Raw genomic sequence first — 27,618 nt, 5'->3', positions numbered from 1 at the left:
CGAGGCTGTCATCCCCCCTGTGATTTACCGTGATCTGGTAATGGAAAAGCTTCATTTCCCTGACACTGGTGTGGGGATGGAACCGGTAATTCCCACTCCGCAAGCGCTTCCCCCGATGGAGATGGTGCTGAACCCTGGGTGCATTGGCAGGTCAGGGGGTCCCACTGCCTGCCCCCAGCCCAGGAAGGATGCCCCAGACGCTGGGGTATCACAGCCAGAGCTGCTGCCCTCGCCTAGCAACCACCTCAGAGGAAATCACATCAATACAGCAGTAATTAAACCAGGGGAGATGGGGTCTGGGGCTGAAAGCTGAGCAGGGAAATTAAAACGTGGCTGAAGTGAATTCTTTCATAATAAAGGCATGAAGAGTTAGCCTCATTTGGGCATCGCCTTAATCAATGAGGTGCCTTTTTATCCACCATCTACATCAGTCTTTCAGGCTTTCTCCCACCAGGCATGCTCTGGCCACCACCCATAGCAGCAGCCCCCTAAGCTAAGCAAAGGGAGGGACAGTGAGGAGAAGGGCCCAGTGCAGGGCACGGCTCGGCTGTGATTTGGAGGTGCAACGACAGCTCCAGGCCCAACTCCAACAGGCACCCTTCCTCTCACCCCTGCAAAAAACACTCCAGTTTTCCTTCCCAGACACAGCTCCCACTCACATATGAATCTGCACTTTGGTCCTTTTACTTTTTTCCCTGTTTATGAGGCAGTACAAAGATACTTATCCCAATTTCAAAGCAGCAGTCGCGCTGTGCAAGCCTAAAATTTCCTATCTGGCAGTGTGCTGGCCCTTGATGAATGTACAAAGCCAAAACTACAAGAGTCAGTGTGAAATCTGCATTTATGCTAAGCTGGAACTCAACCTTAAGTAAAGTACCTGATGGGGAAAGTACAGTGACCAACTCACAGCAATGAGTTGAAACACTTGAGTTTTCTCCAGCTGGACCTTCACAGAGCAAAATCCTATACACCCCACCTAGCATGGAGAGACATGGACCAGGAGGAGCCCAGATCCATGCAACAGTACAGGACTGGCTCCAACAGCAGCAGCCCTTTTGGATGAGGAGGCTGCAGTATACGTGCTGCTCAGCCAGCCCCCTCCTAGGCAAAGGCCACCCATCCAGCAGGAAAACAAGGAGGCTAAAACCAAAAGAGGAATTCTCACCAATGTGTGGAAGTAAAGCCCACAGTGCCTCCCTAACCATCCGCATGAACTCTTCAGTTTCCAGCCTTTCCCCATATTTAATACAAAAAATAGTTTGCTGCTATGTTGGCAATTATAAAGGTCCCTTAAATCCCTGTTAGAAAGGAAAATGCTCCCTCATGCTCAGCGGGGCTATCCTACTGAAGAAGATAATCCGTTTAGGAACGACTGTAACCGTTCTTGGAAACAGAAATCCCCTTCACAGACTTACACCTCAATTCTCAAAACTCCTAAGTTTTGAGAACATAGGCTGCTACCTAGCAGCAACAAGGCTGCTACCCCTTTTCTTTACTGCAGGACCCAGGAGTCTTGCTTGAACATGAAGAAAAAGGAGAGGGAAATGACAAAGTAAAAAGAGGCCCTCCTCAATTCAAAGAGAACTATTTAATTCTGATTTTCTGTGAGTGGACTTAAAAGAAACCAGGCAAATTATTTCACACTTCTTTATTTCTTCAAACTGGGACCAGGCAGTGTAAATGCTAAGGCCAGCTACCAGCAATGGACATGGACAAGAAAAAGGAGTAGTTTTCCCCAGGAGAGCTGGCTGCTTTTCTAGTAGTACTTAGGAAGCCACTCTTGACCAGAAGCTCACCAGGGTATTTCTTGGCTGGCAAGGCTGCTGCAAAGTGAACTGGAATAATGCTAAATGAGGGGGAATCCCTTTGGTTGCAGTGCTAAAAGAAGCTAAAAGAAAATTATCTATTTACACCTTCATGTAACAGCCTCTCAAATCAACTGAGCACAAAGGTAATCAGCATTTGCCAGCGATTGCTGTGTTGCACGGCTCATGGCAACCTCATGTTGGCCTCATGGGTTATATCATACGCTTCAGAGAAAAAATAATTATCACCGCAAGCCTAAACAAGTCGAATAAACAGGAGCTGTGACCTAGCGCTGCCATGCTGTCCAGCAGGTTCAGGGAAACAGAGTCCTTGTTCCTGCCGTACCTCGGAGGCATAGAAAAGGAGGACAAAATGCACAAAAGTAATTAGATACACAACATTTAGCACACAAAGCAGAGGGACAATGAGCGATTCAAGAAGCAAACACCTCCAGCCAGCAGACTAGCAGCAAACCACACATCTTCCTAGTTTGCTTGTTGCGCCACTCATGACCTTAACGTGGCATGAACGTCCTGAAAAGGCTGGCTCTCCACAGCCAAAATTTAGTGGAAAGCCTACATGAATATTGGGACCTCACATTTACCTTTCCAATGCACGTATGGCTGCAGAGACAAGAAACCCCATCGACAGCACTGAAGTGCTTGAGAGGCAAGAATTAACGGGGAAATAATGCGAAGAAGTGGGTCAGATAAGAGATAAGCAGAGCACAGCACACATTTCACGTGGGCAGGGTAGGCACAGGAGCTCCAGACCGCTTGGCTGTTTCAGCTCTACCCTTCCAGCTCACTTTAGGGTGTGAAGAGCCCATCAGTGTCTCCTCCATGGGCTAACTTCTACATCCACAAAATGGAAAGAGGGGCACCCATCTCATTTGTAAAACTTTGAGATTTACAACTACAAAGCACTCTGTAAGGTTTTTACTATGCCGAGCATAGGTGACACATGCATAGTTTAAAAAGGATTTTCTGAAATGAGCTGTTCCTGTTGTTCTTAATACACTCCATGCAGGGTGGGGAGTGACTAATGAGATTATAGCCTTTTAGAAAAGGGCCTGGTGATTACAGTGAATCATAAACGCAGCACAAGCCAGGATATATCCTCCTGTTGGGAAAAAAACCAACAGAAAGAAAAACCCCAAACGCCACGCAGCCTGGAAAGCAGAGACAGGAGCACAGGCTGCAGGAGGCATGAAGTCATCTTTCCACTGCTGTCAACAGCCCGCATGGCCCCAGCCAAGGGAGCAGAGGTGACGTGCCTCCACAAGTATGTAGGGCAGTTGAGTTTCTACAGAAAGCCCAAGTGAGGCCACGCTGTGCACCAGGGGAACAGGGAATGTCCTTGGACCGGAGAGCCCTGCTGTTCCACGCTGCCAGGCTGGCTGTGGTTGGAACACTGAGGTGGCCAAGAGGATGCATTTGGGATTAGCCAGCCCGCTACTGCTGCATGACTGATACAGAGGTTATTTGGCTGCCCTGGCAGTGAACAGCCAGGGAAGCATCCAAAGCCCATCAGAGAGCCCCCTGTGCTGTGTCAGGGTTGGCACGATCCTGCTGGGCACCATAGCAGCTGCCCAAGAAGGAATCCTGAAAGGTCATGAACTCTCTCCTCTCCCTCCACATCTCACACTTGGCCTTAGCATGTATCCCATTTCCAGCATGTTAACAGAGCTGCCTTTCAGGCTCTGCAGGTGAATCACTCGTGGTCAAAACACTTTCCTCCACTTCTAGAAGACCTGCTGTATAAAACAGTGAAGACAAGATGTGGTTCCCTCTTCTCCTCCCTTCTCCAACTGAGTCTGTGCTTTTGTCTCCTCCCTCCTGGCAGTATTTCCTTGGGCTCAGCTGGAAGGGTTGTAAATAGTGGGTCAGGACATGCAAGCTATTCAATATTTGCACCAAAAGAGGTCAGGTGCCTGGGGAACCAAAAAGCCCATTTTCCTCCCGGACAGAAGCATTTGCACTTTCTTAACAAGACTGTGCCCAGTTAAATTTAGCGGCTCAGCACACACGTTGCACAAGGTCACACTGGCTTTGCAGAAGCCTCTATCTAGCTTTGCGATCGTCGCACCTCATTTCTTTTCCCTATATTTGCGATAAACCCATTTGTCATTCACGCTTGAACATCTATCCTCTGAGTCATGTCTAGGCACACGGGGGTTTTAAGACTGGCGTCTGGGGCCATGAACAAAAAGGCCATTAATGGCAGTGGAGGCTATGGACAGTCAGAGGTTTAACTCACCCAGTTTATGAAAGTAATTTGTTTTCAGGTTAGTGGTGCTGATGGTGGATATCAGAATCACATTGCAAATATGAGGAAAGAAAAAAATCAGACTTAAGAACCAGCCTAAAGAAAAAAGCTGCAAATGAGTAACTGTGGAAAACATTACTGCAAAATATTATATATCCTCTTTCCTAGAAGGGATAAACCCGTGAAAAAGAGGCCAGGTCTGGAGACTACTTATCCTACAGTCTTTTTCTCATTTCCCCATTGTTTCTTAATACTTCATATTCACTGAGTGCAATATTAGATTATGACTTGCGTTTCTCTTATGTGGCTTGCATTAGAGAGGGGCCCAAGCAAGAGCCAGCTGGAAGGAAAATGGGAAAACATTTCCCAAAATTTTTCATTAAAAAAGTATCTGCTATGAAATCCACATCTGGATTTTGCTGCTGAGACTTCTCTCTATTGCACTTATTTCAACCGCTTTATTATTTTTGCATATCTATTATTGAGTCCTCCTTATGCATATACCATTATGCATACTTGGGGTTCCCAGATAATCTTGCAGCCAATAAGATCCTTTTCCATCTAAAATCAAATTACTGTCCCTAGTCACCCCCAGCCCTGCTCTGGGTGTAAGGCCTACCCAGTTTTTGAGTTATTAGTTAAGCTGGATAATGAACTACATTCTACCTGGGTTTTCCGAGTTGAATGATGCCTTTGTACAAGTGGTTAAGTAGATATCCTGTTTTTCAGAGATTGTGACGTTCAGTAGTGAGCAAAAAGAAATAAAATGTTTGTGTACAAGTTTATTTTTTTCCAAACGTTTAAGATCTTTGTTAGGTTACATAACCTTTTAGAATGGAAGGTACCACATGAACATTTACTCACACATATGAGAATGATATGTGTACATACACACTTACATATAAATATATTATTTATGTGGGCATATATATCTCAAATTACATGTCTGAGTTTCAGTACTATCACTTAAACAACATTACCAGTTATTTGTGGTAATAACCACAAATTCAGTGGGAAAAAATTCAGTTTTTTCCCACTGAATTTTCCATGAGACTCACAGTGATTGAAAACAACTGCACTACCAAGGTCTCCTTGTTAATGGATGTGTCAAAATCCCAGAGGTAAAAGAAGTGGCTGCAGCTCCACATGTTACACTGCATTTCTCATCCATTTCACAGCACAGAGCTGAAGTTATTTTTTAAGCCATATGGTTTCGTTATACTTGCAACCTACAGCTAACACTAGACTTTTAAGTGCATGAGTAGGCATTCACATACACAGACAGCATACGAAACTCAATCTCCCAGTACTCATTTACATGTGTATCTTTGCACACACATGAGAGATTTATGTATAATGGATGCACTTAAGAAGCCCCTTCTGATCCTCAAGATATTGCCACCTCCGGTAATATTCTCCGAATGGAGGCAAGTATCTCTCTGTTTCCTACTCTTTCCACATACTTTTGGAAGGCATACACTGGTCTATATAAGCATTATGTATTTATAATATATGGCACATTTATACCCAGGGAAGTACTCCCCATGCATCCATTTTGAGCAGCCTGTACATAGATTGCTGCATACATCATTGCTGTGATCTCGTAAATCAGCCACCCCTAAATTGAATCTCCACTGCCACAAGCATATCTTGTATGAAGATGTTATAACTCAGCAACAGCACAATAACCACCTCTCATGACCTACTAAAAATTGCATGGCCCTGTTTGTGACCCTACTGCCTTAAAAGTCAATGGCACATAAAGTTGCTGTGCTCAGTTGTACACTTGTGTTTGGATATGAGCAACCAAAACCAGCATACACTCAGGCACAACCACCACCAGCATGTCCTTGTCTTCCATTATGTGAGGAACTAAACCCATGGACACCTAAAGACATCTCAGCCAGGGAGCTGAAGATAAATAAATAACGAGAGCCAGTAAGAGACTACCTTTTATTCAGATTGCTCATTCTTGAGGATAAAGCTTCCCTGCCCCTATGGACAGGCTCAGCTCTCCTGAGTCACAGCAACACAACCAATGAGAAGAATTATAAGGGGACCTTCTCAAGACTAAGTGCTATGCAGACAGGGGACGGACAATGGCTTTGAGTTTGGTCGGGTATTTGTCTTCAACAGGCCAGGGATGTATACATCAGTGCACACGCTGCACTGATGTATACAGAAAATATATGCTGGGGAGGAGAATTACAAGGCTGTAAAACACATCATGGGGTCCGGCTGGCATCACATAAACTAGAGAATAGAGCTCTAAGGGTTTGTGATGCTAAAGCAAAGCTGTGAAGTGTTTACCACTGAGTTCAATGTCACTGTCATTTCTCTTTTGTACAGTCCTGTTATTCAGATGCTGCAACATGGACCATTTCTGCATTTCATGGCTTTGTGAAAGGGTTATTCCTGTTCTGCTGCCTTTTCCCTGAACTACATCAACATGAATTTCAGCATTAATTCCCGCCCGTTACCTGATCTGCAGATGGATATGCACATAAATATTTGTGCGTGCCAATCATGTTGATTCAAGGGAATTATTCAAATATAAAGGCGAGCAGAACAGTAAGAGCAACAGGATAATAGCAAATAACTACAGATGTACCTTGTTCAAGAGTCTTTAAAAATAAATCCATGTTAAAAGATACAGTGTCAGAAATATTCTTCAATTATTAATGAAATATGATGCTGCATGATGGTTCATTTCTTACTGTTACTTGCCTGACTTAATTAAGGCAATAAGTTCATTAAATAAATGAGTGGCACACACAAAAAAATCTAAAGAACCCCAAGGTACTGCTGTTCATATTCTGCCTCCAATGTCATCCACAAAGCTACTGCCTGTGAGTCCTCCTTGAACACCTTGAGACTAATTTGCCTATAAAGCCAAGGAGGCTTATTTTCCCCATGAGAAAGAGTCATTTCATTCTGGAAGCAATGTGCTACACAAGCAAACCCAGGACCAGACAATGGAGCAGCTGCACGTGCGGGGTAGGAGCACAGATGCTGCAGAGGAGGAGATGTGGCAGGCACCACTGCTCCCCTCCAAACACCTAATCCCCGGCAAGACCTACCTGGAGACCTGTGTCAGCAGAGAAGCCTCACTGCTTGACAGGCATGCTGGCATTTCAATCACCAGTGCCTAGAGCCCAGCAACAGAGCCTGGGCCAGAAAACATATTCATTGTGCTTTTAAAACATGCATGGATGCGAGGAGACACTGCAAAGAGAGATGGGGGAGATGTTTTCCTTCTTGCACCCATCACTCCCAAAATCAAGTGAAGAACTGAAGAACTACAACTGAGGAGGGAGGATGTGGTGCAGCCAACAAGCCCAGCTGGCGCAGCACATGCAGGGTAAGGGCAGCATACAGGCAGCTGCCTGCCTCAGCTGAGCACAGCCCTGTGGGGCAAAAGGCTCTGGAAGCCCGGGATCTACCAGCCTGGGTGATTATATCCTGTTTAGGGAAGCAGCCTTTTCCATGCATAGCATGGGGCTCAGAAATTAGACCCTTTTGTTTTCAGAAAGGAGTAATTCTAGCTGACTCCATGGAGTGATTCCTGTTACAAATGAAAGGCTGAGGAAGGAGGGGAAAGGCTTAACATGTATATTAAATTTAAATACAGACATTTGACATTTGTAAAAAATTAATCTGCAGTATTTAACCACAGAGCTGTACAAATTGGTGCTTTCTGTTTACATAGAAGGCTTATGTAGTCAATTCTCATAGTTCAGTGGATATTGTATTTTAGCTTTTAACTCTATTAAGCTTATTTTACTGTGACAGAGCGGAGGGGTCCAGGGAGCAGGGTGTAGATTACACTCAGAGCAGATATCCTACGAACACATCTGGAATGGTTTAACGAACGCTTAAACTGACAGCCAGGACGCGATAGCTTCGTGGAGAAAGGGGTGGGAGGGGAAAAAAGGAAACAAAAAAGGTCATTTTAAGACCGTTTTTGCGCTTTCCGGATGGCGAGCTGTTGCAGAGCTGTTGGATAAACCTGGGGTGCTTCACAAGTGAAGGACTCCCACTGCCACAGCTGTCTCATCCCACCAGCTTCTTGCTGGTCCCCACACCAGTGCTGCCCAGCACTCAGCTTGGTCAGGGGCTTGATCCTGCCCCTGATGCGCTGCCCTGTGCTGGCCCTGCCGCAGGAGCGAGCGGCTTCTGTCCACTGCTTCAGATGTAAACAGAATGAAAGGAAAGTGGTATTTCTCAACAAAAGAAAACCCCAATTTCGCCTTCCCCGCTCTTTAACCGAGGGTGAATTATCTATGTGCTGGTGGAAACAAGCAGCTGCACGCCCCGCATCTCCTGAACAGCAGCACCATTTATCGCCAGTCCTGCATGATGATCTATCATGCCCTGTTTCGGCTGCTCATAAATTTACCTCTGTAGATAACTTAGCATGTAAAGAGAGAGGGAGGGAGGGCAGGAGAGGGAGAGAAAGCACGACAACACCACTGCCACTTATCCCCAAGGCAGTCTTAACAGCTCTTGGCAATCTGATATAAATTGGGTTTTAAAACCTCAACTAGCATCTAACAAAATTTAGGATGGCAACATAGAAGGGCATTAACGTCTTTAAGTAAATAAAAGTTGGGAAGCTAACATTTAAAAACCCCAAACTTGTTCTGTGAAGCAGTAGTTTCAAGGAGGTGCTTTGTAATGCCCTGCAAACAACCAGGCCTGCACAGTACTGATGTCAAGTTGTCAGACGCACAGATCTCCACCATCAGTCAGGCTGATTAATATTTGAATAAAGCTCCTATCTCTACGTACACAGGAAAATATGTGCAAATGAGATACAGCAATGTAAGGGAGATTAAGAACCCAGTACAACATGAGATTGAAGATACTGCTTCTGCCTGGGGTCTGAGGTCAACATCACTCGCTCTTCCTGAGATGCAAAAGCATCTCTAGACTGTATCCTAACGGTCCTTCGAGGTTTTTTGGTTGACTTAAGTTGGAGGCGAGAAAACAGGTCCCTTAGTCTGGTGGTGATGTGCATTTGGATTACTTTATGCTTGGATTCAACACAAGCCAAATATCAGAGCGAGATGGGATGCTCAAGTGCCCTCCTTCCAGGAAATGCAAGGTCTGTAGAAAGATGCTGAGGAGCCTGGGACAGGGTGGAGCACCCCAGCACCTGGTCAGTGGTGCTCGAGAGATGGCAGCACATGCTCTTCAGACCTGGTACCTCCATAATATGGCTTCGTGCTCTCAATGTAGACAGAGCTCTCGTCTGTAAAAGCATGCGTAGTGCTTGCTCATGGCTGCCTGTGTAGCACTGGGAAGCTGCCAGCACATGTGCCAGCCCTGCTGTAGGTGGCAATGGGGTGAGGAACCTCAAAATGGCCCGGAGCCATCCAGTAGCCAACAGCTGGCACCAGCTCTGGGTCACTGGCAAGCCCACATCTGCCAGGAAAGTGCTTCTGTTGGTTGACCTTTCTAATCCTGCTGCATCTCATACACACCACAGCGGATTGAGCCAAAGTGCTAAAGTTAGGCTTGGGAGCCCTGTTCCTCAAAAGCCTTATCCTTCTGGCACAGCTCATCATCTAAAACAGAGATTTTCTCAGTCCACTGGATCTGCTCTGAGTGCCTCTCTCTGAAAGAAGGCCAAGAGCAGGGATTCAGGGGAGACAGGCCAAATACCCTGTCCTGCATGCCAAAACCCATCAGCTACTGGTATTAGGTGCTGTTGCCAGCTGTTCACAGGACAAGCACTGAGGCTCATCAGCCCGGATGAGCGGATCTGGACATGCAGCCAGAACAGTCAGGAGCAGTGTGGTGGCACAATGCCAGGCGATGGCACACCCCATGGGGCAGTGTGGCTGAAGCCAGGGCACCATGAGCAGGTCCTGCCTGGGGATGGCAGTGACACACAGCACTGCTGCTCCCCTTCCCCTCCCTGCCCGCTCAGGCAAAGTGCTGGCATGCCTGTTTCTATCAGAAAGGGTCCTAAACCAACAAAAAAACCCCAGACAGCTCTGCTTTTCTGCCGCTTTGTTAATGACACGCTGGCCTCCTGTCAATACAAAGAGATCCAAAGGAGGATACAAAGGTCACGTTAGGAGAACACAACTCCCCAGACTTCAAAGAGAAATGCAGAAACACTGGCAGATTATGGCTTAAGACTGCCTGTGGGTTTCCCGGTGACACATACCACTCACATCCCTGTGTGGACCTGGCCCCTGCATAAGAGCCAGCATTGCAGCCCCACTCTGCAGCTCCCTTGTGTCACTTCCAACACTTCATGAAGATCTGCTTGCTCCTTCTTAATTTAACTGCTTTCATTTACCAGCATATGCTGGACATCTGACATACAAGAACCTTTCTAGAAGGCATCATGCCTGCTTCCTGACACGAACAAGCTCATGGAAGCACTCAAGATTAGGATGGACCAGGCTGTGAGCAACTTGATCTAGTTGAAGATGCTCACTGCAGGCAGGTTGGAACTATATGATTTCTGAAGGCCCCTTCCAACCCAAACTGTTCTGTGATTCTGTGATTTCAAACAAAACATGCACTTGAAGGAGGGCATCCTGTGCTGAAAGGCAGAAAGAGACACAGCAATCACTTCCTCCCTGAAAAAAAGCAGCAAAGATTAAAACCACTCTGACATCGAAGTGTCTGACAAGGATGCCGTTTGTTCCAGCACAGGAACAATCAGACACACACGTGCATTTGTGCCTACCGCAGCTGCAAACCGTGCTACAGCCACACTTGGCGAATAAAGAGCAATCAAAACCAGATCTTTACTGGCATGGATAATGGCCGCACAGTGCTAATCATACAGAGAAAGTCAATTTTCAATTATATTGTAGGCAAATTATTTATTACACTCCCTTCCAGTGCCTTTTCTTCCATGCAACTTGCATGAGTAATGGATATACTGGGAAATTTTGAAAGCACTGAAATGCCTGGCAGGTCACCTCAATCTCACGGACTTCAGTAAGACCTAAGTCGATTCCATCACATGTAAATACACCTAAAATACCTTTTACACAGTCCTAAAACCGTATGCAAAATGGAAGCAGAGTCCCACCACCTGAACACAGGCTGTCAGTCCTGAACTGGCCCTGATGGCAGCTCTGCAGAAGAGCTTTGGTAATTCACTTCACTCCTCTGCCTGTAATTTTTGCCTGTGTGCTGAGGATAATAATAACAGGGTTTTACTGAGTATAAAGGGGTTCTGTTGGGATTAACATTTAAGAAGCACAGTGTGATCTAAGCATTACGTTTGATTAGGAGCAAGGCTCAAACCCTGACACAGAGAATATCTAAGAAAATGAGGATGTATAAAAATCACCATAAGAAAAGCAGCTCTGTTGCAGAGGAGCCGTTCTACCCATCCCTGCAAGCCCATCCCAATTGGAAAGCTTTGAGCTATGATTTGGCATTTCTACATAAGATTTCCTCCTCCTCTGTATCCTGCTCCCCCCCTCCATGATTAACAGCTTTATTAATTTAACAGCTCCTTGCTTAAGAGGATTCCATCAGCTTACTGGAAGGATCCTGCACAGACAGCACAGACTGTAGTGTCTAGAGGAAGGCAATATAAGTTCATCCCAACCTAACACCTTCACACAGTACTTTAATAATTAAAGGCACACAATAAAAGTATTCTTCCCAAACTAATCAAACCATTAAACCGCCAGCTTCCGCCCAGATGCATGGTGTTGAACTGGCGGGGAAGCAATCGGAATGGCACCTCCCTGATTTATGGACTCTGACTGCTGGGCTTCACCCCTGTACCCCTCCTCGCTTTGCAGCCCTGTGTGTCCCTGTAGAGCCTGAGCAAGTGGATACCCCCAGCACACCCCAGGCATACAGCACAGAGCAGAGGCTGCTCAAACCCTTCCCCTGCAAGGCTTTCCTGAACACTAAATGCAAAAGAAAGATTAATAAACACATGCACCTCGGGATGCAACACTGCTTCAGAGTGTTCTGCTCCATGCCAACCGCTCAACAGCCAACTCGTGAACAGATACAACAGAAAGAGCTAAAGAAACCCCCTGCATGTAACATGCAGCGAAGAGGGAGTGGGCCGGGGTGTTCTAGCAAAGCAGCACATACCCACAGGTCGGATACAGACTGATTACTCAGCAAGCAGGAAGCCGTTGTCATGATCTGACTCACATTTCTGAAGTCACTGTGTAATGACTACAGTATCCACAGCCAGAGATGGCTCAGATTGCTCCTAAAGAGGTAATGCCAAAACTATGAAGAGCTGGTTTATAAGTTCATGGGAACTGCATGACTTTTTTTCACTTGAGAAACATCCAATCTAACCCAGACAACAACTTTCCTACCCCCTCTGAAAAATGCTTATCTCTCCCAGAGCCAGCTCCAACGACACTGAACCCAACCTGACACAGAGGTTAGCAGCTACAGGCCCTGTGAATGCTCTTCTTGGTAACTGTGTTCACACACTACAAAGATTCTGTATTTTCTTCAAAGCAAGGTTTTCATGAAACTTTTACTTTCATTTTTAGGTATCAATGATATCTTTAGTATCTGTTCCTCTTCCCTCTGTTCTGCTGTTTTCTGCAAAGCTGTATTACCTTCCATAGCACAAGCAGTAAACCTGGCATAAGACTGACAGCCCGCCTCCTGCCCCAGTCCCAGCTCCTCCATTTCCCCAGCTCCCCCACCCTCCTCAGGCAGGGATGCTCTGACCCACCGCCTATGACAGCCCATTTTATTCATCCTCCCCTAATAGAGGACAATTAATTCACAGCTCTCCTCCAGTCTATTTCAACAGTACAGACATAGGGAGTACAATCATTGTGCTTGTAAGAGCCTCCTCCCCGCATTTAACAGTAAAGAGGAGTGAAGCTCAAGGGCAGGCTTGTCCAGTGACTCGGCTTCCCACCCCTTGTGCTGAAGGACTCAGCTGATGCCTGCTCTGCTCTTCCCTTGGGCCACAGCCCCACATGCAATACTGCATCTGGCTGGGAGCACAGAGCCAATCACACAGTCCAGGGAGGTCCATTCTGCACCGCAGAGGATGTCAGCCATCACGCCAAGGAGAAAGCTCCCAGACTTCCCATTCCCTGGAGAAGCTGTGGGGAGGAAACGGCATACACTTCTTTGACTGTCAAACATGGAGGAAATGGGGCAGAGTAACATCTTCTCAACACATATCAGAGAGGGCAGCTCATGCCAGCAGTCTCCCATGGTTTATTTCAACCCTTTTTTGGGTCTCATCAGGCAACATCTTTCCCATCAGTTTTTCCCTATACTTTTAAGTCTGAGTTTCAGCATCACAGTGCTCCCGTCCTTCCAGTGAGTACATTCTCACGCAAACCCTGTTAGCCCTCCAGACACATTAGCTGGTGACATCCTGGACTGCTTCACTGTCCCTCTGCAGAAACTTATTTCCCCATTCCAGAACATTTCCATGGCGATAGTCTTGCAACCAGAGCTTCCACCTGAGAGCAACACACATTTCTTCTGGTGGCAGTGATCCTTCCTGCACCCACTGAGCCCTGAATGCTCAGCCTTCTGCAGGAAGCCCTGAAACAGGTTCTTGCATAGAGCAGTCATGTCTGATTCTCCTCCAAACCTTACTGCTTCCTTCTTGGGACAGCACTGGCCCCTAATGGTATTTTCTTTGCCCTTCCCACTCTTCCAGCATCACTCACACGTAAGCTGAAGGACACCTACAACCTCAACCACATGAGCATCCTGCAGTCCTCGCAACAGTTTCCTCCTATCAATTTTAACCACAATGACTTCTCACTCACGAGGAAGTGTGAATGTATACAAAACATACCAGAATGTCTCTCTGGGGCATAATTCTTGTTTATTAATTATTTTAGGATTAGAAATAGCACCAATGAGCTTCAAATGAACATCCCTCCCATCCTGTAACAGGAAATCCTCTCCCCTGGCTGATGGCTGAAGCTATTGCTAAAGTCAGATAAGATGGCATCACTCTCCTCTGCTCCTCTTGGTAAGAACTGACGTAAAGATGGGAGCCAAGGGAGCTTTTTCCCATGCGCAGCAGCACAGAGCACATACTCTGAAGATGCTCAGTGAATCTGCTTATGGAGTAAACTGTTAATCTACCTGCCAGCACAAAGGACTAGGGAGATGTTCCTACTGCACTCCATATCCGCAGGAAAAACCTTCCTTTTCCACCTTTTTCCGTATTTAAAAAGATACACAGAGTAGAAGCTGCCAGATGGAAAACACAAGGGAAGCACAAGGCATAAAACAGGACAGCACATGAGACTAACAAATAGGAGAAAGAAAACACTTTTTTCTCATGGTGTGGTGTGATCTTGGACAAATAAGCATAGCAGGATTTGTGCAGGTTCATAACCTGCTTCAATAAACACCAGACTTTGCTCCAGAAGAGAAAATGTCCCTAATAATTAACTTTCAAGTTGCTCTGTGGGATTTTCTGATGATCCCTCGCTGCCATTTGGCATCTCTGCATGGGACTTTCTGGGCCTGACTCACATCTCATTATGCAGTTTCCTTACGCCACTATCATTTAATCAACCCCAGTAAACTTACCCATGATTTACATCCCCCCCAGCAAGAAGAGTCGAGCCCTCCGTCAGTTCCTCATTCTTAAGCAAAGCTCATTTTTTAATTTGGCTAAGCTGTGTTCAGCGCAATTTCTGTTAGAAACCCAGACACGAGGAAAGCTAGCACAAAGCTACTTTTTATTACAGGGAAAGAAATAGTTTGATTTAAGACATTGATAGGATGCTGTCTGCAATGTGAACACTACCAACACAAGAAAGACATGCCCAAGTCCTTGTGAGAAACTACCTATGTACATGCACAAACCCCTGCAGTTCCACACCTACAGAACCAATGCAATTTCAAACTCTTCTCTGCTTTTTATGTGACCTTAAATATCCCATTCCCCTTTATTTTTAACTCAGGGTTCACATAACTGTGCCTTTCTCCTTCTTGTATTTAATGCTCTTAAAAAAAAAAACACTAAAAAGAAGAAAATGAAAAGAAAGCAGTAACCTTTCTCCAGCATAAGGGAGAACAGCGGGAATGCTGCAACAGCACTCTGCCTGCTCCATGACATCTCTGCACTCTCTGGTCAGGCAGGACCCATCCATAGGTGCCACTCCCTATTCCACATCTCCCTGGGCAGGGGCCAGCCAAGCACATACCCACCAGCAGCAGGCTCTGCAGACCAAGCAGCATGAGCTATGCCTGAAGCTGGACCAGCAGGGACTCGGTGCCTCCATCCCTCCAGAGCACAGCTCTCCCTATCCACAGAGGATTAACATACTAAAGATTGCTGAGTGTTCAGGAAAACATGCATTCAGTCCCTGGAAAACCAGGGCCTCATTTCTCCTACTCATTTGACCTGACCTCCTAAAGACAGCTACTGAGTGGTGCTGCCACGTGGCACCGACACCGGCTTCATGCGAGAGGCAGGCACCCTCCATGAATTACATTTAAACTTGCTTGATTTTCCAGCAATCAGACCCAGAGACTGGGAACAAGCTCCCTGATTTCCTTCCTGACTCAGTTGTTTATGCATTTTCTGCCTCGTGTCTCCAGAAAGAGTAACCAACTTCAAATGCACTGTCACAGGCATGTTGAATAACGCCTTAAGCAGCTGCTAGTCATTCAATTCTTCAAGGATTATGAGACTCGCTTCAGTGATCTCTGCTTCCACGTCCCCGTATAAACCAGCTGTGCCTTAGCCCTCCCCATTTATGGTCACTGACACTTCTTGGGTAGTGTTTAGATCTAAACCCAGGTTGTATAAACAGCACAAGGCAGGCTGCATTGTGATTTCTTTCATGCACACAAGCCGGCTTCTTTCCTTTCTTTTAATGTAAAAAAAAAAAAAGCCCTCCATTATTTGGTCCTTATTTGCTTTTCAAATAAGGAGCTTTAAATGAGGAGATCTGCACTGGAAAAGATTAAGAGGGATCATTTCAAAAGCACAAAGGCCACTTACGCACCCAAGACCCATGGCAGGGGGACAGCAGTGGGGAGAGGAAGAAACCAGGAAAACGCAGGAGCTGAACTTGTGCCTTAGGGCTGCCACTGCTGGTCCTGCCTTCCTCCAGCTTGGCCGCTGTTCCCCTTCATCGCACATCTGCTGAAACAGCACTTGAGAGCTGTCTGATGCACGTATTGCAGCCTGCACTCAAACTGATGGTTAATGCCTACAGTTGCCATTGTCCTCCAGCAGCAGAGCCCACTTCACTGCTGGGGACCTTCCAGAGATCCCTCTTTGGCTCAAGAAACAGAAACCAGTAGTTTGTAGCTGAAAATACTGGATTCTCTGGATATTTTCGTAATGACATTCCCAACAGTTTAGTCTATTTTGAAACACAACAATGTCCTTCGGAAGTCTCTGTCAAACAAATGTTTAAGGGCATGACATGCTTTCATACTGGGAGGGTGACTATTGCCATTTATTTCTGCATCCTTGGTTTTGGCCTAGGATTTCCTTCTTCTATGCTATTAGTTTATGGTGTTGCAGCCCAGAAGTGTCTGCTTCTCAGAAGACAAATGTGAAGAGCTCCTGAGTCTTATCTATTACAGTCTGATATGCAAGCATCAAATGAAGACAAAAAGGTAAAAAAAAACAAATAGAACAAAACTCTGGAGCATGCAAAAACCTCTACTGAACCCTCCCACACACACCCTGAAAAACAGTGTCAGCCACATGTTTCTGAAAGCCACGTGGGGCTGAAGAGGCATGAAATCACAAGCCTTATAAAGCGACTCCCAGGCTCTAGCAGCTAACTGCAGGAAGGAATTCACGTCCTGCTCTGCTTGGACAGAGCGAGCCAGCAATAATTTCACCAAAGAATGCAGCCTCATCTTACACTCCTCAGGAAAAAAAAAAAAAACAAACCCAAAACAAACCAAACCAAAACTCAACATGCCTAAAATGCTTCTGCTCCTGTCTAGACTTAAGCAGCCGAAGGGATTAATCAGCTACTTTTGCCCAAGCTGTGAACCATCCCGGCCAGCCAACCGATGCTGATGATGGAGGGGGATGCGGGGCCCACAGCTCCATGGTCCCTGTAGGGGAATGTTTGAAACAGCGAGCGGAGCTGTGCGGCTCCACAACTGCTCTCAGAGGACGCCCAGAGGCCTCAACCACTGCTGTAACTTCTTCCTTGGGATGAAACCATAGCAGTGCTACTTTGGTATAGACAAAGTCAAACTTGGCATTAAGAGAAGTGAGCCGGCCATCCCTCCTGGCAGGGTGCGTACATCTCACTTGATCAGTGCAGCTCCCACTCACTTCCACGTCATCTTCCGTGCTGCTGGCTTCCTCTCCAGGCTAACCTACCCACATGGGGACATGCTGGGAGTGGGGTGAGAAGCAGGGATGCGTTGACCATTTCCACACTGACTCAAGAAGATGCCCACTTAGAGCCCAAAGCATCTGAGTGGTTTAACGCGCTTAACCACCTTACATTGAAACGTGTTTCGTTATAATTGCAAACCAGTCTCAGCGAGATAAGGCTATTGGGATTAGATTACCCAAGTGATCTTATCCATTTAACTAGCTATTAGCAATAGCTTTACTAAACACACAGCCAGAAAGCAGCCAGGCCAGCCCAGGGCAGAGCAGCCTCTTCACCAGACCTCACCATCTACAGCCCCAGCCCCAAAATGTCTGTTTTCCAGGAGATGCTTGCCCCCTTCCAGCATGGCAGACTGAGCAGCGAGAGCTCATCAGGGCAGAAAGAGGAGAAGCATACACATAAAGAGAAGCTCTCACTATATAATCTTACTAGTAACTTCTTCAATAGGAATCGAGAGCTCTTCTTGTTCTAAGACCTGCAAAGCAGTGGGTGAGGAGGAGAGCTGGGGAAGCTCAGCAGCATATCACAAAGCGGCTGCATTAAAGCCTCTTGAAGGGGTGGCTGGGGATTTTTTATGATTTTACAAGAATCCCTTGTAAACAGAAAAACTCGGAATGATTCAGAGAGATCTGATTTAGGAAACTGTGCTAGCTTCAGAATGGAAATTCCTGTTCAGGAAAACATCTGTGTTGATTTAGGTATCGGTGAAACCGAATGTGTTCTCTAAGTAGCAGCACTCCAGTCACAAAAACCACAAAAAAGGGCAAAAAAGGCTCATCACCTCATACCGGATCTGGATCTCAGTTGTGCAGATGCAAAGCTAGAGGAAACACCTCTGACTTCAAAAGGAGCACCACTACAGATTTACACTGGGATCAGAGATTAGCAGCTCTTACCTCCAGCCTGATATGCAAGGAAAGGCGAAGCTGCAGTCGCAGGGGCAGGGAGCTGTAAGCCAGCGGTGCAGCTGCAGGGCAGGCCACTGAGGAGCACAGCTAGCACAGAGCCACGCGTGGTCCCACTACCACCTTTCCTCCTGATACCTGTACAATGCTGCACCTCAATTACCAGCTCGCAGATGTGACACATTTCAAGCACGGCACACCAAACATTTCAGACCCAGTCCAATCCTCCTCCCAGTCAGTAAATGTCCAACATGAAACTACAGCATTCAATTAATTAAATAACCTGAAGGACGTTTCTAAGAGACTGTCACGCACATTCAGCCAGAGGAACCTGAAAGGGTAATATTCCTGGTCGCCTGGTGCTCAGACTAACGTTCCCAAACTTTCTGCTCATTAAAAACTGGCTGCTCCCAACAAAAAGACCTTTCATAGGTACAATTCAAACACCACAAATGGCAGCCAGTGAAGAGTACATCAGAAAGTTTCAGGAGTGCTGGGTATTAAAGACTCAAAGCTAATTTTTAATATCAAGCATATCAAACGGATAATACCCATTCTTCATGCAGCACTAGTGGGGAGCAAAACAAAGAGGGACCTCCACAGAAGGGATGGGAGTCCCCGCTGGGCACAGCAGAAGCCATCTCCAAGTTCACGTGCTGAGAAGCCTTTATCAGCATGGCTAAAGCTGACTTGAATTGGAAATGACAAAACCAGTAATTAAAATGGTCTCTCTCAGCTGCAGACAGCCACCTTCCTGATGTGACAACCTCTGTGACAGCAACAGGCCAGAAACCAAGAGCAAGATGGAGGAGAGCAGCATGTAAAAGTAATTATATAACGCTCTCTGTGTAAGGGAAAAAAAGCTTTCTGTGATCAATAATTAATCTGGAAGAGAAGGGAGGGTTGTTACATCCTCCTGTTAAACAAAGGGGTCACATAATGATCTGACTCTGATCTCAGTGACACTGAGCTAAACCATGATCACTTCTGGAGATTTCCATCGAGTCAGGCCTGGCTCCCAGCAGAAATGTGACAACACCCCCAGGGGTCCGTGCATGGATGCTCAGGGATCCTGAACCAGGATTTTCTGGCACCAGTATTTAGAACATTAGTTCACACCATGTCCCTGCCTCACGGAGCAGCGCAGGGCTGTTTTCCACTTCAGGTGGCATGTCCCTGGTTGGGTTCCTAGAGGTTAATCAGTGTGGGGATGGAAATAGTTCTGAGTGCCCCCCATGAAGGATGTGTCCTCACCAGTGAACCAGGGCTGGACTCCAGCTGCACGCGATGCTTCCCCAGGCAAGACCAGCGGGGGTTTGGCAAACTGATGCCGTCCATGCTGAACAGCAGACTCCCCCAAGGGCCCAGGCAATCAAATACAGAGGACATCTGCTGTGTAGTAAGACCTCAGAGTTGTGAACAAGCTCAATCCTTTGCCCTCTTCCCCTTCTCCTCCTCATTTAGCAGTTACCAAGCATTTTCTACATGCTGCTTTCATCACTTCAGCTATTGTAGGGAGTTTTTCCCATGTGCTGCAGTTTGCAACAGCAGCCAAAGTGACTTTGGACTATTTGCATACTAATTTATAATTAAAAACGGAAAAATATTCCCAACAGGGTAATTTTAAACTCCAGCAATCTTTGTTTTCCCCTGTAAATTTAACAGGTAATGCTATAAATCCTCATTTCCTTTTACACTGATAAACAACGACAGAGCCTTGCTCTACAAAACAGGTCTGGAAATCAATTCATTTTCTGTCCACGTCCCCCCAGAATAAGCACGGGGGCTGGCAATGGGAGCGCAATGCCTCTCGTCTTCATCTGCAACCCAGTGAAAAGCTTCCCTGAGCCCGGCAGCCACCGGCACACAACGGAGCGCCCGAGGAGCTATGCATCATGTCTGGCTGGTTGTGGATCTCCAGCCAGGCTGACACTTCTACAGCTAGGTCAGCCCGGGAGGCGAAAGGGCAGGAGGAGAAGGGGGGAGTGTTCAAAGCGAGCCCCCAGTGAGCCTCAAGCTCCTTCCTCCAGATGCGGAGTTGCCTCTGAGATGTAAACAGAAGGGACTGCTATTGTGTCCGGCTTGGCTGGTGATTTAGACGCGTTATTTGACTTCAGAGCATTGCAGCAGCATTGTCTGGCAACAGGTAAATCTTACCCGCCATGGGAAAGTCTGAGGGGGGAGGCTGACGTCTGCTGGTGCTACTAACAGCACAAGGGTGCTTTCAAATTCCTGACTTAAATACTCTCCTCTTGTGTTTGCATCAGAACCTCTGCAAAGACAGACACTAATTAGCTTTGACTAATTAATGAAGAAAAAAGCTAATGAGCAACCCTCCAAACTCTGTATGACCTCTCTTCTCAATGCTTGCTGCTGCAGCCCATGAGTACCCATAAATTCTTTCCTCAGTGCAAAGGGAAAAGACAAAGGGTAACAAAAGGGTGACTTGCAGTGGCAGCTAAGGGTCAAACCACAGTCTTCCTTTGGTAGCCCTCCACCACCAGCATTAGAAGGGATAAGGCTGGTTGAAGATGCAGGAACGAATGGTCCTAGATACCTGAGAGCGGGATCCTGCCCCATCATCTCCACCTGAGGCCTTACATGCTGTACTTGCAAACCTTTCACACCACAGCCCACCTCTAGCAAAGGCTCTGCCAATTCCATGAAGGGTTCCACCATCTACCAGCAGTTATGTGTCACTCTATCACAGAATCATGGAATGGCTTGGGTTGGAAGAGACCTTAAAGATCATCCAGTTCCAACCCCCTGCCACCCCCACACATCTTCCTAATCCCTGAGTTTACCCCCTGCCCTTACCCCTACCAAGACTAGATAAGTAAAAGCCCAAACTCAAGATCTTCTGCTCTCCTCCTGCTGGGGCAGGGGCAGGCATTGGGTGCCTTCTGCTCTGAAAAGCAGGACCCTTTCTGGTGGGACCTCAGAAAGACAAATGCTCCTGAAACGCGAGCACTCCACCCCACCTGATGGCATCAAAAGTTTGCATTTTGAGAGCAGTGTTCAGTGGTTTGAGAGCAGCACCTACAAGCAGCACAAACGTTCTCATTGCAAATTTAGGGTAAAAACACAACATTTACTTTGGCATGAAAGCCTGAGCTATTCTTTCCTCAAATTTTCCCAGAACAAGGAATTTATTTGCATTACAGGACGCCCGAAGAGCTTATACTGGCCAATAACACTGACCCTGCGGTATCAGGCAGTGCAAACTGAGGGCTCACCATCCACTTGGTGAATTTCAAAACATTTGGACTGGAATCAGCTCATCCCACCCCAATTTTTCCCTTCCCAATGAAATGGGATTAGCAACCCACTTTAACTCCCCAATTTCCTGGCTGAATGAAAAACCCAAATTACTGAGGAACATGTCTGTTTAGAAGGCTTCAGCTTCACAATTCCCAGCTAAAATAAATCTGAAGACATGATTAACATTGAATGCATTGATCTATCTATTTATCCCATAAGATGACGTTTTAATATACCCACGACAAACGGTAATTCATGTGCAAACATATCTGAATTGAAAAATGAAAGTCAACCATGAATTATTCCACTATCCATCATATTTACAAAAGCTGCTATGGCCATTTCTAGCTGACTAAATCATAACATTGTCCCCAGAAATACTAAGCACTCTATCTAATAGTCCCTTCCCTGTTGTTGTGACTCATTTTTTATTCCCTTTTTTTTTTTTCTTTTTTTAATGTACTCTGTCAATTTACCCTTGATTTCTTTAAAATTATGTGTTTGGTATCTGTTTCCTGCTATTCCTAAGAATACAGTTACAATTACTGCTGCTGGGAAAGAAAAAAATCATTTTCTGGTTTCTCACCCCGTTTATTTTGTATATTCTGAGCTTCTCCATTTCATCTGAATATCTGGCAGTTTCTTTGTTTTGTGTGTTTTCTTTCACATAGCAACAGAAGAAAGAGCAAGGATAAAGGGGGGGGGGGAAACCTTCACACGGGAAAATACGAGCTACTCTCAAATCCAAGGAACTCGGTGCACTCAGAAGAGGTAATTAACAAAGTAAGTAATATACTTTGGAAGCAAACACTGACGCACAAATGTAAAACAAGGAATGAGAATCTGAGGGTCAGGGCAAATCACAGCATAAACATGAGTCAACAAAGCAACGCCGTTACAACAAAAACCCCAAATCTTGATTTTTAGGAAGAGTGGCACACATAAGAAATGGGAGATGATTGCTGTGTTTATTCAGCCCTTGTGAGACCTCAGCCACATTCCTGTGTCCAGGCCAGACAATACATTTGGAGACAGATACAGCAGCAGACAGATTTAAAACAGCCCAGCCCCAGAATGGAGGAACAAAAGTCAGAAGAGATTTAAGAAATTTAATCAGTGACTAAAGGGTAATTCTATTATATACCAAGTTTAAAATAAAAGAAGATTATAAAGTAAAAATATAAATAGCAAAACTGAATAAAACTTAAAACAGAAAAAATAAAGTTGAAGATGACTGCATCAAATGGCAGATGGACAAAAAGTCTCCATTTGCAAGAAAATGCATTTTATTTGGATATCCAGTGGAAAAAAAAGTAAACAGTATTAAGGGTAATGAAACACTGGAACAAAGGCATCCTAAACCTGCTGTGATACAAACTTCATGGAAGTTCTCAACAGCAGTTTAGACAAATGAGTTCAGGGCAAGACTTTTTCTTGTCCCAGTGCCAGAAAACATAATTTCTTGCAAATGTGTGTCATTGCTTCAGGATTCTTAGGGAGCCCTGATGCACGCCTGGGGCTGAGGATGGAACAGTAATACAGGTAGCAACAACATGGGACACAGCAAACTAACAAACAGAAGTGAATCACACCCATCCAGCGCCTCTTCAGATCACGGGAGGATAAGAGTTTGACAAGAGACATTCATTGCATCTGCATTTCACTAACATTATCCCGTGCCAAGATCCTTGATGTTCATCTTCACACTGATGTATTCCTATATTTAGCTGAACATCCAGCCCTGACAAATAAATGTTTCATCAGCCATCCTGATTAGCAAGGATGGCAGAGTACAGATCTCCGCTGCAGCTACGTTTCTGCTCCTGAAAATATTCCCCAACCAGACTGCAGAGAAGCCGAGTGATGGGCCTGTGCTTGCTTTATGGACCAGAAGCAATTGCAGAAATCACAGTTCCACCCCTTGGCTGCACTGTGCTGGCAGCCAGCCGCCCTGTGCCTACTGCATGGGCTCGGAGTGCGGCTTCCGTGATGCCCAGTATCACTTTCTTGACACACCTGATTCCCCCATGGAGCCCATATAAAATACCCAATTCATTATGTCCACTCCATTCCCAGAGGTGATTGAAATAAAAAGCTGTTCTGGCAGAAATGCTTAGGAAATGAAACACGAGAGAGATGGGGAAAGAGAGGGAGAAAAATAGAAATCAAGAAAAAAGCACTCAACCAGGTGGATGGAATGAGTCCAGAATTACTTACAGCTCCAGAGCTGAAAGAAAAAGAAGAAAATGAACACCTGGGCATATTGTGAGTTTAAAAGTGTATTTAGTATGTGTCCCCCAAAAAAGGGCAAGTCGTAGATCTGAACCCTGGGCTGAGAAAAGAAACTCTTTCCCACAAAGATGGAATCTCAGCATTTAAGTTCAGGAAAGAAGTATTTACTCATAAAGATATCTTTCCCCTTCCCTGCCAGAAGTAATGAAGATCACACTCAAACCCCACCACCTGCACATGATTATCAGTTACTTAACCACAACCAAAGTATTTTCAGAAATGCAAATGAAGTACAGTGATGGACAGCAATGCCAGTTCCAGCCCAGGCTCCCTGCAAAATTCCTTCCTAGAGCTGCAATTGCCAGGGGCTATCATTAAAAAAATTGTCCATGTTTGATGTCCCAAGTATTTTCCCACAGCAAATCCATGGAGAGATCCAAGATTTTTATGCTCTGTAGCAAGCATTAACACAGGCGCCAGCAGTGAGAAGGTGCAACTTGGGAACAGCAAAATGGAGACTGGTTCCCCGGCACTTCTGTAGTGTTTCAGTACCTCTTACTCTATTTCTCCTTTTTCCTCTGTTTTTCATGAAGGAGTATTCAGGAGTACTGCTCCTACATGGTTAACTTGAACAACAAACTACATCTAAACTGAATCTACTACCTTGAATCAAGTCTCTTCCTTTCCCTGTCTACTGGGAGACCTTCTGCTGCAGCTCATGCTAACTTACTGCAATACTCTGCCTGCACAAACTGTCTTCCAAAGGGGATAAAAAAAGCCACAGATAGAAGGTGTTCATTCTGGTGCTCCAGACAGGCAGGCAGGGAAGTCTAGCAATGACAAAGCACCAGGGCATTGCCTCCCAAGATCTCCAACATGAAAGCCTTTTTACATGACTGAGGTTCAGCTCACCCCACAGGCAGGTCTGCAGGTCCAGCCAGGCTGCATGCACATGCTCATGTGCAACCTGACACGGAGACCACTGAGCCACCCCGGAAGAATGATGGATGCTCTTCTGCACAGCCTTTCACTGGGGAGGGATTCTGTGCCAGCTCTTGGTGGTTATGCTATAAAAGGAGTTGGGAGTGATTTGGGTTAGACAGATATGGGTGGTTGCAGAGGTAAATGGGCCACTCCCTCATCTAAGCCAGAAGCTTGAAAACACCTCTTAAAAAGAGTATAATCTGTTATTAATAAATCATCAAAGGCTGCTGACATGCCCAAACACACACAGAAAATGAAGGTTTGCAAATGACACAGCATTCAAGGCTAGTGCCTGCTTACCATCCAGTCAAGAACCACTACGGAGAGCAACAGAGGACAGCTCTTACGCTAATACAGACACTGGAAACCTTAAAATCTGAGTAGTGTCCCCAGCCCATTGGCTATCCTGCCTATGTTTTTTCCATTTCAACACCACATTTTCCTATTTTTATGAACCTGCTTCCTGCAGCTATAGGAGTGAGCCACGGAAACAACAAGGGGAAGCTGATGACAAGGGGGAAAGAGCGGTTGCCTAACAAATGTGAAATACATCATGTGAAAAACAGCGATCTCTTTCCTCTAAACTCATGTAGCTACAACAAGTTCCTGTAAAAGGAATGAAGAAAAACAGATTTCACGCAAAACAACACAATGGATCTTTTTTTTCTTGCTGTTGTTATGCTGGCAGTGCTCCTTGCAAAATGTATCCCTTCTTTGATGGGGGCCTTAATCTCAGCCTTCAGAAAGGGCGCTGGCGAAGTGAAAACATGTTTAATTCAAAACCAAAACAAACTTCTCTTTCTGACTTGCAAATATTACATCACTGAGGTAAGGGATTGGCAATACAATTAATCAATGAGGTTCTTTTATCCTGAAGGCTACCTGCACGTAAGCTTGGCGATGGTCCCCAAGTGACAGCTCTTCATGGTGGCTTATTCCAAGCAGATATTCCTTGGCATATCCTTTAGGTGGACTGTTATAAAACAAACCTGTAACAGAGTTCATGACTAGTACCAACCAATGAGGGTCATACTAGGGATAGATGGCTTAGACTGCATGTGCTTTGGTGTTGGGACAGCTCTTTTGGAGAGGCTGGCATCTACCATGACAAGACATAATGGCAAAGTAAAGCAACTAAGAGAGTTACTGTTGGACAGGAGTTGGCCAGTCTGCCAAGCCCATAACTGCAAAGGCTGCTACCATCTTTAGAATGATAAAAAATCAAGTTGTTCCTGTTCATCATAGGTCGTCCAGGACAGGAGCGAGGTTATGGGCAATGGAATCTAAAGAGGTGACTTCATGGCTGCTACGCACCTTTAGGCACAATGATGCTGCTTAACACTCTTCCTTTTTTCCCCCAGATCTCTCAGCAGGGTTCATGGAAAGATTATTTATAAAGCTCTCTTTGGTGCACTGTGATTTAATCAGATACAGTTTGAATATCCCAAGATGTATTAATTACCATTGATGCACAAGTGCAACTGAAGAAGCAAAATGTTTTTCGTTTGCGCAGGCTGAGTATTTGTTTAAGACATTCTTGGTATCATTAGGATCTAATCAAAACAGAGAGCACGATAGTGATGCAGGAAATAATGAAAAAAATTACCTGCTGCTTAAGGATCCAGTTTTCTTGTAGTACTGCAATAACGTCTTGACAGATAATTGGCTTCCCAGTTATAATGGAATTCCTTATCTAAGTTGGTAAAATTACCTATTGGTATTTTCAAAAGACAAGGGAAGGTTGGGAAGGAAATGCTAATTCTCGCCTGTATGGAGAGATGTAATCAGGAAGATATGTAAAGATATATCACCTGACTTCTTTTGGAAAATAAAACTAAAAGTGATTGAAGTAAGTTTCACAAAGGCTCCAACCCTTTTGGAGAATTATGCAAGTGCAATTTTAAATTAAAATGTAGAATAAATAGATTCCTAACTGCTGGCTTGTTTCTAATGACCTGATTGAAGGTCCCAGCAGGTAGAAAACCTGATTTGAATTTTATGAAGAGAGGTAGGAAAAATACAAAATATTGAAACAGTTTTACTTCGAACTGTTACTAATTGTGACCTCTCCTTTCCTCTCTACTGTAAATAATGCATAAAGGGTGAATTTTTCATATACTTCATGGCTGCCTTTATTTATTGTTGGTTATCCCAGTCCCAAGAACTATAAAGTGCTTCACTGTCCCACATCCTGTGCGTACAACCTTGGAAAAGCGAAATCTCCTAAAACTTCCCAGAGTACTCTTCAAGAATTGTAACACTGCTTTTGAATTTAAGCAACAGGATTTAAGGAGCTATCAAATGTTCTTCACTGTGAACACCACCAAAATCTGGAAGCGTTCATCCATGCAGCCAGTGCTGCTGGGGGCATTCTCCTACGCAAACCCACATTTCCAGTCTTTGTGGCTTCAGTTCTGCAGCTGCTTCTGCAGCCTTTGGTTTTGGTTGGTCAGTTCACTGCAGAAATGCATGGTTCAAGTCACAAGCTGGACTGCAAGTCATTTACAAGATCTTAGTCTCCACAGTGTCCTGTGAAGTACAATTGCGTAGGACTATATAGCTAAAAGATGTTGCCCCTGACTAAGAGAAGTGAGCACTCAAGCTAGATTTTGCATTTCCCCAAGCTTTAAAAAAAGTTTTTGCAAACCTTTGGGTTTTTATAAATCAATAAATTGCTTTTCTGGTTTAGGCCAAGCACTTCTTTAAATGACAGCTCCTTTAATACTACTTTAAAACCAATGCTAAGCCATGAATTCAACACCTATCATAAAAGCACATCAAGTTTTGCCTATTCTTTTCCAAAAGTGTTCAAGCTTTCGTCTATA

The 27,618-nt window shown here is 45.3% G+C and overlaps 1 protein-coding gene and 1 long non-coding RNA gene across 2 annotated transcripts in view; one reads left to right on the top strand and one right to left on the bottom strand.

Annotated features, from left to right (window-relative positions):
* Nucleotides 1-27,618, bottom strand: part of EXT1 (exostosin glycosyltransferase 1) — a 177,999-nt gene that overhangs the window by 67,774 nt on the left and 82,607 nt on the right. The gene's annotated exons all lie outside the window — the stretch shown is intronic.
* On the top strand, nt 20,202-22,279 carry LOC130602397 (uncharacterized). Its single transcript, XR_008972896.1, has 2 exons — nt 20,202-20,462; nt 22,249-22,279. It is a non-coding gene; the product is annotated as an uncharacterized LOC130602397 (long non-coding RNA).

Source organism: Pezoporus wallicus, unplaced genomic scaffold, assembly GCF_028554395.1.
Source record: "Pezoporus wallicus isolate ANWC-B61680 ecotype Strahan unplaced genomic scaffold, APGP_CSIRO_Pwel_v1 contig_3812, whole genome shotgun sequence".
In the NCBI taxonomy this organism is placed as follows: domain Eukaryota; kingdom Metazoa; phylum Chordata; class Aves; order Psittaciformes; family Psittacidae; genus Pezoporus; species Pezoporus wallicus.
This window is presented reverse-complemented; position numbering and strand designations above follow the sequence as displayed.